The following is a 13,879-nucleotide window of genomic DNA, read 5'->3' on the forward strand; positions in this document are numbered from 1 at the left end:
TAAGAATGGAAAATACCTTGTCCTTTTTGTAGAACTTATTTTTAGTAAAAACAAATAAATAAAGATAGTATGTTATGAAACCATATAATGCTCATTTTTTTCAGACTACCTGTTGTGTCTCTCAAAATATACTATTTAAAATTTTAATGGAATAGCCCTTTCAGTAATACACAGTGATGATAATCACTGAACTCTCAAGCTGACAGTAGTCATTAGGCAAGATACAGCATACAGAACATTTGCTATTCCCATTAACATAATTTCATTACAGAGAATTTTCAAGATGAAAACACTTCAAATAAATACATGCAACTCATGATCACACTATTTCCTAGAGCTTGTGTTCATTTAGATAATTACTTAAGGTTCATCATCTATATTTTTTGTTGAGTGTTTTATATGATAGCATGTCATCTTTCCAAAGGATTTATGTAAATTTAACAAAGCAAAGAAATGACTACTGAATCAAAAAAACATCTTATAGTACCTTATTACTTCACAAGGCAGTAAGTCCACAGTACCTTTATGAAAACTTTAGGGCCACATAGGTTTCAGAATTCAGAATTTTCCACATTTTACAAAGGTACATAATAAGTATTTATATATTACCTGATATGGTGGTAGCACCTTGTAAACACACTGATTATTTCTGAGGTATAATTTTTGGCAGTTTCTTTTACTTGAGATATAATTGTCCTATAACTTTAGTTTCAGTCGTACAACATAATTCAATATATGTATGTATTACATAATGATCACCACAATAAGTCAAGTCAACATCCATAGCCACAGGTATAGTAAGAATTTTTTTCTTCCTGTGAAGAGGACATTTAAGATCTACTCTCTTAGCAAAGTTCAAATACATAACACAGTGTTATTACCTATAGTCACTGGAGGTTTCTTAAAAAGTTACACCTACCATATGATCCACCCATCCCATTCCTAGGTATTTACCCAAAAGAAGGAAAGCATATGTCTACACAAGACCTGTACACAAATGTTCACAGCAGCTTTGCAACAGACCCAAACTGGAAATAACCCAAATGTCCTTCACCAGGTAAATGGATGAAAAAGTTGTGTTATATACTTAGAATATTATTCAGTAGTAAACAAGAACATGCATACAACATACAACATGCATACATGCAACACCAATGAATCTCAAAATCCTTAAGATGAGCAAAAGCCAGACAAAAAAGACATATTTTATCGTTTCACATACAATTTATATGCAATAGAAAATGCAAACTAAGCTATTGTAACAGAAAGCAAATCAATGGTTGCCTGGATTGTGAGGGTAGAGGCCAGTAACAGAAGAGGGGAGGGATTACCACAAGGAAACATTTTGGGGTGATGGGTAGGTTCATTATCTTGATTGTGGTGACAGTTTCATGAGTGTATATATGTGTCAAAACTTATCAAATGGCTTATTACTTTAAATATGTGCAGTTTATTATATGTCAATTATACCTAAATTAAGCTATTTAAAAATTTTTTGTTTTCAGAGATTTGTGGCTTTAGGAATTATGAAAAATAAGATTGTGACTCTGATTAATACATAGGCACAAGCTCTGGAGTTAAACTGCCTGGATTTAATTTGAGCTCTGTCACTCACTAGCATGTGGCCTTCAGTAAACCATTCAGTCTCTCAGAGCCTCAGTTTCTAAGTGGTAAAGCACATCTACCTCACTGTTCACCTGAGGATCAAATAAGACAAGCATGGTAGATGCTTAAAATGGGGCCTGACACAGGTAAGTGCTCAATAAATGTTAGCTAATTATTATAAAAAACTAAGTGATACTCTACCAATTAGAAGTTATAAGGGAAATTTTAATGACATGAAGAAAATAAGGTACAATAATAGCATGCCAGATACAAAATGAACAATGCAATAAATATCATAAAAACAACTATTTCTGGTACTTCCCTGGTGGGCCAGTGGTTAAGAATCCGCCTTCCAATGCAAGGGACACGGGTTCGATCCCTGGTCAGGGAACTAGATCCCATACACATGCCGCAACTAAGAGTTCGAATGCCACAACTAAGGAGCTGGCAAGCCGCAACTAAGGAGCCTGCCTGACACAACTAAGACCCAGAGCAACCAAATAAATAAATAAATATTAAAACAAACAAACAAACAAAACCCAAATATTTCATTTGAAATGTGCCTTAAACTAAAACATGAATATAGCTCAAATATTCTGAAAATTCAAAAATAATTTCAAAATAAATAAGTCAAAATAATGACAGTTTGATTTAAAAAAATCAGAAATATCCAACTTCCTGATCTGTTCTGCTATTTTGCAATTTCCCATTATTCTTCAAAAAACAGTAGTTACTGGCTTAATACAATTACATGATCCATCTTTGACTTTAATACTAACAAAATTATTTAAATAATGTGTTTACAAAGTTTGAACTTATCTCCTTAAGGGCAGACGTTTTGGATATATCATACAATATTTTCTGTTCCTAGCACAGCAATACCATACTGCAGCTGTTTCTCAAATATTTAAAGAAATGAAGAATAAATTCTTTACTGTTCAGAAAAAAATCCAGAACTTTTCCCTAGGCTCACTTTTTCAATATAAGCTGCCATAGTAAGATTTTTTCCCCCAGTCAACTATAAAACCAACTTACATTGCTGGGAAATTTTAAGCAACTTTATGTTTTAATCTTTATCCTATTTGATATTTAACATTTTAAGGAGGAACTTAAACTGTTTACTTACAGATCTGACACGAAGACTTTAATACTGTCCCTAGAATGAGTCTTGTACACTTCAAAAAAAAAATACGAATCATAGGAGTATATTTGTACAATGCGCCACCAAATTTAAAAATTACTCTGTTCCATTATTACCATCATTATTTGAGTCAACTGAGAAGGGGGAAAGTCAAATAGTTTTTTATCACAATTAACTTGACAATTTATTAACTAGCAAATTTTAATGGGTAATGAACAGGTTGGATTAGGAATAGTGAGAAAAATAAAATTCCATGTTGCAATCAAATAAAATAATACCATGCCAGTGATTTAGGGAAAGTCCAATAAAAAATGTGGTCCCCCAAAACATATTACTAAAGAAAGCAAGTCAATCAACATGCCCTACCAAGAACTGCAAGATTCTAAATTTGGGGCAATTTAATCAGTCAGTTACCAAAACATAAAACTGGTGGTTAACACAAACTAGACTTTACTTATTATAATTAAGAGTGTCCTTTCAATTTGTTAGATAAACATGACCTTATTTCCTTGTTTACAAAATAAGAATCTTAGCCTCCTCTGTTGAAAATTAAAAGAATATATAACTAAGTAAGCTTTTATGTAATAATTAAATTGATGAAACTATTATATTAATTGATTATTTAAAAGGAATAACATATATTAGCATACTTAAAACTATATACACATATTAAAAACTATATACATATATTATGTACATGTCTGATATGTACACATATACATATACAGAGAGAGAGATTTGTTGTTATTTAATGAATCTAAGAAAGTGATCCATGATAGAAATCTAATATTTTTCAGTAAAAGTAGTCATGAAACAAATGGCACTGAATAGCCATTTCATAAGGAGTTCAGATCAAAAGATGTGAAAAATACTGAAAATAAATAGAAAGTTTCAACAGTGAACCAAATATCACATATGGCAAAATACTACAGTGATGGCCCCAAAACATCTCATCTCCCTCCCTGTATCCTCTCCCTTGTATAGTCCTCCCCTCCACTTAGGCTAAGACTGACCATGTGACTTGCATTGGGCAATGGAACATTAGCTGTTGTGCCACAACCAGAAATCTGAAAAGCACTCACTTGCACATTGGGGATTCTCTCTTCCTTACGCTTTTGGAACCCAGATGCCATGTGATGAAGCCCAGAATAACATTTTGGAGACACTGGCCCAGCCCATACACGGCAACAACCACCAGACATGTGAGTAAGGCAAGCTAGATCATCCAAGCCACCTGAGCAACCAGATGAGCACGGTACATAGGCGACTACAGGGGAAGACCATTCCTGCTGAGCCCAACTCAAGTTGCTGATCCACAGACTTGTAAGCAAACAAAATAACTGCTATTTTAGTCTCTTAAATTTTGGGATGTTTTGATATGCAGCAATAGATACTTGATCTATTACATAATATAATCCACTCAACCAAAATTTTTAGTTGAAAATGAAGACAAGCTATAAAAATATACAGGAAAACAAATTCTTATAGTTCTAGAATTAGGTTAAAAAGACCGCAGGAAAACTTTTTAGGAATGCAAGTGCATGTATCATGAAGCTAAAACATTACCTTAGATTAAAAACAAATTCATGGACTTCCCTGGTGGCGCAGTGGTTAAGAATCCGCCTGCCAATGCAGGGGACACGGCTTCGATCCCTGGTCTGGGGAGATCCCACATGCCGCGGAGCGACTAAGCCCGTGAGCCGCAACTACTGAAGCCCGTGTGCCTAGAGCCCGTGCTCCGCAACAAGAGAAGCTACCGCAGTAAGAAGCCCACACACCGCAATGAAGAGTAGCCCCTGCTCACCACAACTAGAGAAAGCCTGTGTGCAGCAACGAAGACCCAATGCAGCCAAAAATAAATATATAAATAAATAAATTTTTAAAAAACAAAAACAAACAAAAAACCAAATTCATGACTATTGTTTTTCACGCACTTTTATTATAAAGATTAATTTTTATTTTAATGTGATAAAGATCATAATAAATGACAGTGACTTCAGTTTTTACTGATACCAGGAGACCAAGTTAATTTAAGCTTATGTGCTGACATTATTAAGGCAAAAGGTTATACCCAAAATAATTTATAATACATATAGTTGAGATCACATGGAAAACATTAAAACTCAGTGAACACTAATAAGGTTATATATTATAAAAATGGCATATTAGGGCTTCCCTGGTGGCGCAGTGGTTGGGAGTCTGCCTGCCAATGCAGGGGACACGGGTTCGGGCCCTGGTCTGGGGGGATCCCACATGCCGCGGAGCGACTGGGCCCGTGAGCCACAGTTGCTGAGCCTGCGCGTCTGGAGCCTGGGCTCGGTAACGGGAGAGGCCCACGCACCGCGATGAAGAGTGGCCCCCACTTGCCGCAATTAGAGAAAGCCCTCGCACAGAAAACGAAGACCCAACACAGCCATAAATAAATAAATAATTAAAAAAAAAAAAAAACAAAGGAAAGAATGGCATATTAAATTGGACTGACAAGGTACTTTAAAATAGACAAGTTAAGCCAAAAAAAGGAGGTGATTGAAACCAATATATCAGAAATACACAGATGATAAAGTTGCATTCCCTCAGTGTGTCACTAAATGGAGCTGCATTCTGAATCCCTATACTGGACTTAGACACAGATATACTTATCCTACTCAAAGCGTTACTAGGAACACAATAATTTTTATACTTGCTTGAAGGACTTAAAAAAATAGTATAACATGCTAAGTTTTAGGGAGTGATACGTATATCCTATTCACTATCCTTAGCAGCAGTTTTTCAAATACTATGTAGTCAACAAGCTCCATATTAGGAAGATTTACTATTACCAATTTTCTTTAGCAAAAGAACATGCACAGCCTCCTATGTTGAAATTAATCACCCATAAGCAAGGGCATAATACACAGATGATTACAACTTTACAGTTTAATCCACAGAAAGAAATATGAACCAATAAGCTCTTCTACATGCCTATACCACCATTTGATCAGCCTGACATGACAGGAAATATGTCATCACTTTTATAGTCTCAGCAAAATCACACTATCTTGCACCTAATAAGTACTCAATAAATATTTGTTAAATGGACAAATGAACTATAAAAATTTGTGAGGATTTATTACGTTAATTAACAATCAGATATTCTTTTTATTTTTTAAACATCTTTATTGGAGTATAATTGCTTTACAATGTTGTGTTAGTTTCTGCTGTACAAAAAAGTGAATCAGCTATATGTATACATATATCTCCATATCCCATCCCTCTTGCGTCTCCCTCCCTCCCACCCTCCCTATCCCACCCCTCTAGGTGGTCACAAAGCATCGAGCTGATCTCCCTGTGCTATGTGGCTGCTTCCCACTAGCTGTTTTACATTTGGTAGTGTATATATGTCAGTGCTACTCTCTCACTTCGTCCCAGCTTACCCTTCCCCCCTCCCCTTGTCCTCAAGTCCATTCTCCATGTCCAATCAGATATTTTTGACTTATTCCTTTCTCTATCCTCATGGCCTGGCCCTAATTTAAACCATTATCACTGATTGTTAAATCAATTCCAAGCTGCCCTAAGAGTTATCTTTCAGAGCCAAGAGAGGTCACACACACCATTATCTTACTTGAAACTCTAATGGCTTCCTACCTTCTACCATAATGCTTCTGAAGCAATATTTAGTGACACACTGTGGTATAAATGTCTGAGAGAGGGGGTTATAGATGTAAAGTGTGCTGGATTTGGTCAACTGATATTCAGCAGCCTCTCCCACATCCTCCTACATGCCTTCTTGTACTGCAGATGCTAGAAAGCTAAAACCTACATTTACCAGACACTCTTACAACTGGAATTCTAGATGAGATTAACTGAATGTGCTTAAGATTTATAAGCAGAAGTGAGGCAGAGACCATCTTCCTGCTGATGTTTCTGCTGACAAGAATGTTCATGAAAACCTGAGAGGTAAGAGTCACTAAGAGATAGGAGTGGGGACCAGATACAGCATTCCCAGATCTACTCCTTAGATGCACATGGTGAGACGCAGTTGTATGGCAGGAATATTAAGTTCTAAAACTCAGTAGTTCTAGCACACTTCCAAACATTTTATAAACAGCTATATCCTTGAATTAAATCCCTTTATGCTAAAAATATCTACAGTGCTTTCTGTTCCTGCATTGAACCCTGACTAATACAGCAAAGAAATGTACCTTATCTGCTACTTATCTATGATAGTTTATAGTAACCAAAAAAATACCCACTTACAATGTATCTTGTTCAGACAATGTTATTCATTTAATGATTTAAAGTTGGAAAAAGGTTAAGAATACCTTTCTTATAATTGCATAAAACGCTTTTCAAGAAGTAGACCTTGTCCTTGCTTCCAAAATTATCCTATCATTGTTAGACACCTAACAATGTCTAACAAGAGTGAGACTGCTTTATGACTTAGTACATCTGAACATAATGGAAATTCCCTTTCCCCTTCGTCAGTGTAGGAAATTGGCTAACTCTATAAATCTGTTCATATGGGCTCCTTTGTAATGCTTTATCTAAAATTCCCCAAACATGGTGACATGTCCTTTTTCTGGTTAATCTTTAAAATTTCTTAAGAAAATTTCACTACATTTATATTATATCACGTTTTCCATTGCATTGTAATTAGTCATTTCATCTCCCTGAGACAATTATAACTTCCATGTCTTTCCGGAATTGATGACAGTATTTGCATGAACCAGAATCTTAATCAATGTTTATCAAGTGAATTAATGCAAAAGAAAATAAAAAAGCAAATACTAGATACTTTTCTTAAATTAACTGTACCTTATACTGTTATTAGATGAAAATTTAAGTTTGCATTAATGAACATGGAAATATATTAAAACAGCAGTCAGCTGACAGCAATTTATAAATCTGTTCAAAGGATTTCCTTTTTATTTGTAGTCCCACATATCTTTTCTGATAAACTGTCACAGCTACTTTAGAAAAATCTTCATCACATCTATAACACAGCAGTACAATGTAATAAATATTTCAAAAAATAAGCTTCAGAGATTTTCGAAGGTCATTTTACATTTGTATTGATTTACTATATGCTTTATCAATTACATCCCAATTTTTACAAAACATTTAAGAACTTTTGGAAATATGCCAAATAAATCATGGTATTAACCTTCCTTGTGAAATGAGACCTTACTGCAACATCATCAATGGCTATCAAAAAAACTGAGTATCAGTAAGTAAAACAGTAAATATCAAATAGGAAAACAGTATATGTCAACTACAGAAATAATAAATAACATCTGGAAAACAAACAAACAAACTGTTCCTTGTTGTGTGGGGGGTTTCTTAAAGTTCTGTTTTTAATGATGTTATCTTGAGGAATGAAGACGAGAGTATTTTTATACAACACATGCTATGATAAACAAAAGCAATCTGGTACTCATCAGCAACTGTTAACTGTACTTTTTTTCCATTTCTATATTAGATTGCTCTTTACTGTTTGGATAGGTATACTCTATATATCTTCCAGTCTATTGCTTGATTATTAAAGAAGTTTCTCTCTCTCTGTGTATATATATATACACACACACATAAATATTACCCTATTTGTATATTTACACAAACTTACTATCTCAGTCATTTTTTTATTAGTTTTTATTATGTTTGTCTCCTTTAAAATTGACTCTTTCCATAAGTCATATTAACAGCCTGGAACAACATATTCTTCCATATTTTTTCTCCGTGTTCATTAAATACACATAAGACAACATGAATTTGGGGTGGGGAGGGAGTCATTGTTTTTAAAAAGAGTACTGTACAAATTATTCTGAATCTTGTGTTCTTATGCATCAGCACCTGGTGGATGGGGTTTGTCTTTTAAAACTTTATGGTAAGTGTGTTTGTTGTACAGAACTTTTAATCCTTTCCTTTTTAGCATGTGGGTTTTTTTGTATGCTAGTTAAGTGCACCTTGCTCAGGTCTTACAGATATTCCCTGTGTCACTTTCTTTCAAGTTTTAATTTTTCTGTGTTCATTTCCCATTTAAGTTTTTAACTGGCTTGCAATTTATTTTACTTATGAGGTAGGGACCACTTTTCCCTATTTAGATAAGAGTTGTCACAGCATCTTTTGTTTATTGCATCCTTTTTTGTTTGTAATGCCACCTCTGTCATATATCAAGTGTGTGTGATCTCTCTCTCTGCATATACATGTTTCTGGAGTCCATTTACTGTGTTTTCATTCATTTCTCTTTCTCTTTAATTACTGTACCATTTTAATTTCTATACCTTTATAATAATTTTTGATATTTAATAAAATAAGCCCCATCATCTTTCTTTTTCAAAACTGTCCTGGTTGCTCTGAGCCTTTCTTTCTTCCAAATGAATTTTAGATCAGCTTATTTCCAAATGAATTTTAGATCAGCTTAAGTCCAATGAACAATGGTGTTAAAATTTAGATTAAAATACTACTGAATTTATAGATTTGGAGAGGAGTGACATTTTAAAACTTGAGTATTCCTTCCTTTGAAGCTCTCCATTTGTTTAAATCTTCTTTTATTCCTTCAATAAAGTTTTAGTATTTTCTCCACACAGATCGTTTACATTTTTGCTAGTGTTATTTCTAGGAACACTGTAACCTTTGTTGCATGATCTGTGCTTTTTTTCCCTTTTCCTTCCATTTACTTTCAAACTTTGTATAATTATGCTTTATGTTTATCTTTTATAAACAGTTTAATAGATGTATTTTGTTGTTTTTTAATCCAATCTCAAAATCTCAGTAGATGATTTTAGTATATTTACAATGATTTTCATTATTGATATAGTTGAACTAAGTTTTTAACCTTATTTAAACATCCTTTTTCTTTCTATCATTTTATCTCTTTTCCTGACCCTTATTTATTTTCTTCATTTCCTTCTCTAATGGTTTTAATATTATATATTTTCTATCTTAGCAGTTACTCTTACACTTCTAAGACACATCTAACTTTACAGCTTCCTAACAAAGTCTGAAAGAATGAGTATTGCGGGGGGCTTATTGTCAGATAAATGTTATATTTTTTGAGTTCTTCCATAGCTGACAATGTTAGAATATAGCTCAAAAAGGTATTTCTAGTTCTATTGGTTATGTCCGAAGTTAGACCTTTCAACCTAAAGATATTTTAGCTCCACAAAACTTTCTTCACTTATGCCTCTGATCACTACTTCTCTCCCCATTGTTCTGTTTTCTCCTGTCTTCTCCACCCAAAAGATCCCTACAATTCTTGGGCTGAAATCTCCATCCTCTGCCTTTATCTTATCACTGTCTCTATCATATTCATCCCATTGCCCTAAAGTATTTTTATTTTTAAGCAAATTACAATAAATAAATTTTAACTTTAAGTTAGACTAAAGAGAAGGATAGATAAAAATCAACAAATTAGATATCAATAAGAGGTAAGAATAAACTTAATAAATCCACAAACTACTTCATTTGGAAGACAGTGAAATAGAACAACTTCTGATAAATCATGTTAGAAATATGTTAACACAAAGTGAGAAAGGGAATATAGAAAATACAAAAGTAAATTTAAGTACACAAGAATACAGTGGGATACAAGCCTTCTCATCTTCATGAAATTCATCATACTCTGAATCATGAAATTTATTCAAGAAAGAGGAAAACAAAAAGGATCAATAACCATAAATGAAACTGAACATATTTAAAGTATGTACAAAAAAATTTCTAGCCCTAAAAAGTTTAAGCATACTCTGAAAATATTCAGAAAATAGATAATCCCTCTATTAATTTCTCTGACCTAGAACAGGAAGGAAGGGAGGGAGGAAAGAAAGACAGACAGAAAGGTTACTCAATTCTTTAATATGAGGGAAGGATGCCCTGATACCAAAATTGGAATATAACTTTTTCCTGTTATTGTCAATCTCACGAACAGAAGTAAAAACCCTGAAGAATATACTGACAATCATATTTAACAATGTAAAATAATTTTCAACTTTATTCAAAAAATTTCACAGGCATACAAGAATGCTTAGTGTTAGGAAATCTATTAATGTCATAGATTAAATCAATATGGAAAAGGGAAGTGAAAAATCACATGATAATCTAAAAAGATGTTATAAAAGCATTCAATTAAAATTTAACTTCCATAATTGACCACCAACTCGTAGGGGGAAAAATTCTATCTTAAATCTACATCCTATATTATGCTTAACAGTAAAACCCTAGAAGCAGTATTATTAAAATTATTACAAAGGAAAAGATACTTGCTATCAACAATATCATTGAACACTGTTCTGGAAATTCTTGCTAATACGGTAAGGCAGGAAAATGAAAAATAAAATTTTCACTTTCATTTTGAAAACCCTGCCAAATTATGACAGATGCAAGTCTGCTGTACCTCACAGGCATGCTGGTTTCGGAAAAAGAAATACACTGCCCAAAGCTCTATTCTCCCATCTCACTCTTTTTACAAAAAAAGAAAAAATTTAAAAGCTCTGCTATGAGCCAAAGACCAAATAGCACTCCAAGGGTAATCAAACAACCTAGCCAGTTCTGGATTAGTGAGAGGAATAAAGATTATATATAAAGTTAGCTTGGAGCAAACACTCTTGTTGTTTTTTCTGTTTGAAGACTCTCCCTCTTAGAACCCATCTCCCAGGTAATTAACACAGTCTGTGGAGGATCATGCCTTCTAGAAAAAAGAGATTCCCCTCTGTTTCTGCAATGGCAATGTGGTACCAATCAAACATTTTTTTTGAGCATTTACTAGATGTCAGGCATTGAGACTGCTGCCAAGAATAAAATAAGGAAAATACTTTCAATTTATTTACTAATCGAGAAGATAATCAAGAAACCAAGGCAATAAGAGTAAGAATGGTATGTGCTATTTTAGGGAAAGAACACCATACTATGGGGTAATACAAAACCTAGTCTCGGGAACTTACAGAAAAACCTATAAAGGAAATGACAAGACTTTAAAGATGAACAGGCATTAGCTAGCCATGGAAAGAGAATCCTAAGTGTCTTTTGAGCAGGGAGATCAGCTCATACAAATAAGCAGGAGAGAGGATAGTTCATTAAAAAACTGAAAAGTCAGGGCTGGATTATAATCATAAAGAGAGGGAGAAATACACTACTGGGCATATACCCTGAGAAAACCATAGTTCAAAAAGAGTCATGTACCAAAATGTTCATTGCAGCTCTATTTACAATAGCCAGGACATGGAAGCAACCTAAGTGTCCATCATCGGATGAATGGATAAAGAAGATGTGGCACATATATACAATGGAATATTACTCAGCCATAAAAAGAAACGAAATTGAGTTATTTGTAGTGAGGTGGATGGACCTAGAGTCTGTCATACAGAGTGAAGTAAGTCAGAAAGAGATAAACAAATACAGTATGCTAACACATATATATGGAATCTAAGGAAAAAAAAAAAAAAGAAAAGACCATGAAGAACCTAGTGGCAAGACGGGAATAAAGACACAGACCTACTAGAGAACGGACTTGAGGATATGGGGAGGGGGAGGGGTGAGATGTGACAGGGTGAGAGAGTGTCATGGACATATATACACTACCAAATGTAAAACAGATAGCTAGTGGGAAGCAGCCGCATAGCACAGGGAGATCAGCTCGGTGCTCTGTGACCATCTAGAGGGGCGGGATGGGGAGGGTGGGAGATGCAAGAGGGAAGAGATATGGGAACATATGTATATGTATAACTGATTTACTTTGTTATAAAGCAGAAACTAACACACCATTGTAAAGCAATTATACTTCAATAAAGATGTTTAAAATTAAAAAAAGGGAGAAATATAGTGAAATAAAATTATGGTGATTAAAAAGAAGAGTCACAGATCTTGCAAGATCTTTTAGGGAATGCTAAATATTTAAGTTTCAACTTCACTTTGAAGGCAGTGAAAAGTACAGTGGGCATTGGTTGTTTATCTACCTACCATGCACTCTTCAGTCCACTTCTTCCTAATATTAGTTAGATGTTCATTAGAGTGCCCATATCTTACCCAAGTTACCCATATATTGATACTTTGGGAGACACTTAAACCAAACTGAATTCCAGATAAGCCAAACCAAGCAGGGCAATTCCATGTACTTGCTGCCATTTTAAGTCAGATAATCCAAGTCTAAAACCAATTAGATACATTCCCTCTGTGAAGGTCAACTGATTTGGGATCTCAATTACATCTGCAAAATCCCTCCACAGCAGTACCTTGATTAGAACTGAATACTTAGGAGAAGATGTGTGGTTACCAGGGGGTAGGAATCTTGGGGACCATCTTAGGATTCTGCCTCTAATAGTCTTCCCTTTACCCTCCAAAGATTCAATCCCTCCATTCACCCATCTCAATATTCCCAAAGTCTCAACCAATCACAACATTAATTCAAGTCCCAAATCTGAAAATATCAGCTCAAAAATTCCAAATCTCATCATCTAAATTTGTTGCAGATGAGGGTCCTGAGTGTTACCATTCAGTATAGATAGATCTTGGGCAAAATTCCACTCCATCCGTGGACCTATGAAACTGAAGAGAGATTATCTGAAGAGAGATTATCTGCCCCCAACACTCCAAGCATTCAATGGTTGGACAGGCGTAGGATAACAATTGTAGTAATTCCTGTTCAAAATGAAAAAAAGTGGAAGGTAAAAAGGACTCCATAACAGTTTTGAAATCCAGGTGGGCAAATGTTGGATTTGTCTTAATTAGCTTCAAGGCCTGGAATAAGCCTCTGTGGCTCTCATTTCTGCCCTCCTAATCATCCTTTTTCATGAAAGACAGCAACTGTTTACAGCTGAGTACTTATATGGGCCTGATTCCGGATGCAGCCTCCTTTCACATTGTACTCTGTTTCTTTAAGTCCCAGCTGGCAATGTTTCTGCTGTACAACTTTCTCAAGAAACTCGTGGGTCTTGAACACATTTCACTGGGTCTTCTGCATTAGCAAAAGTCACACCCACAAATCTTTTGGAGATAACACCTTCTCTATCTAGCCTGCTGCTGACAGGCCTGAGGGATGATACTCAAACTTCCTACAGGCTATTTGGTTGAGAAGATCTGTAGGGCATTCTCAATCTCTTAAAAGAGCCCTTTATGTGATTAAATACTTTGACCTTTTGGTCTATAGAAGATTTTTAGTGAAAA

General features: G+C 34.6%; 1 protein-coding gene across 4 annotated transcripts in view; it reads right to left on the reverse strand.

The window, feature by feature from the left end:
- Positions 1-13,879, reverse strand: part of STXBP5 (syntaxin binding protein 5) — a 167,646-nt gene that overhangs the window by 116,306 nt on the left and 37,461 nt on the right. The window lies entirely within an intron of this gene.

The sequence above is a fragment of the Balaenoptera musculus genome, chromosome 12 (genome assembly GCF_009873245.2).
Source record: "Balaenoptera musculus isolate JJ_BM4_2016_0621 chromosome 12, mBalMus1.pri.v3, whole genome shotgun sequence".
Lineage (NCBI taxonomy): Eukaryota > Metazoa > Chordata > Mammalia > Artiodactyla > Balaenopteridae > Balaenoptera > Balaenoptera musculus.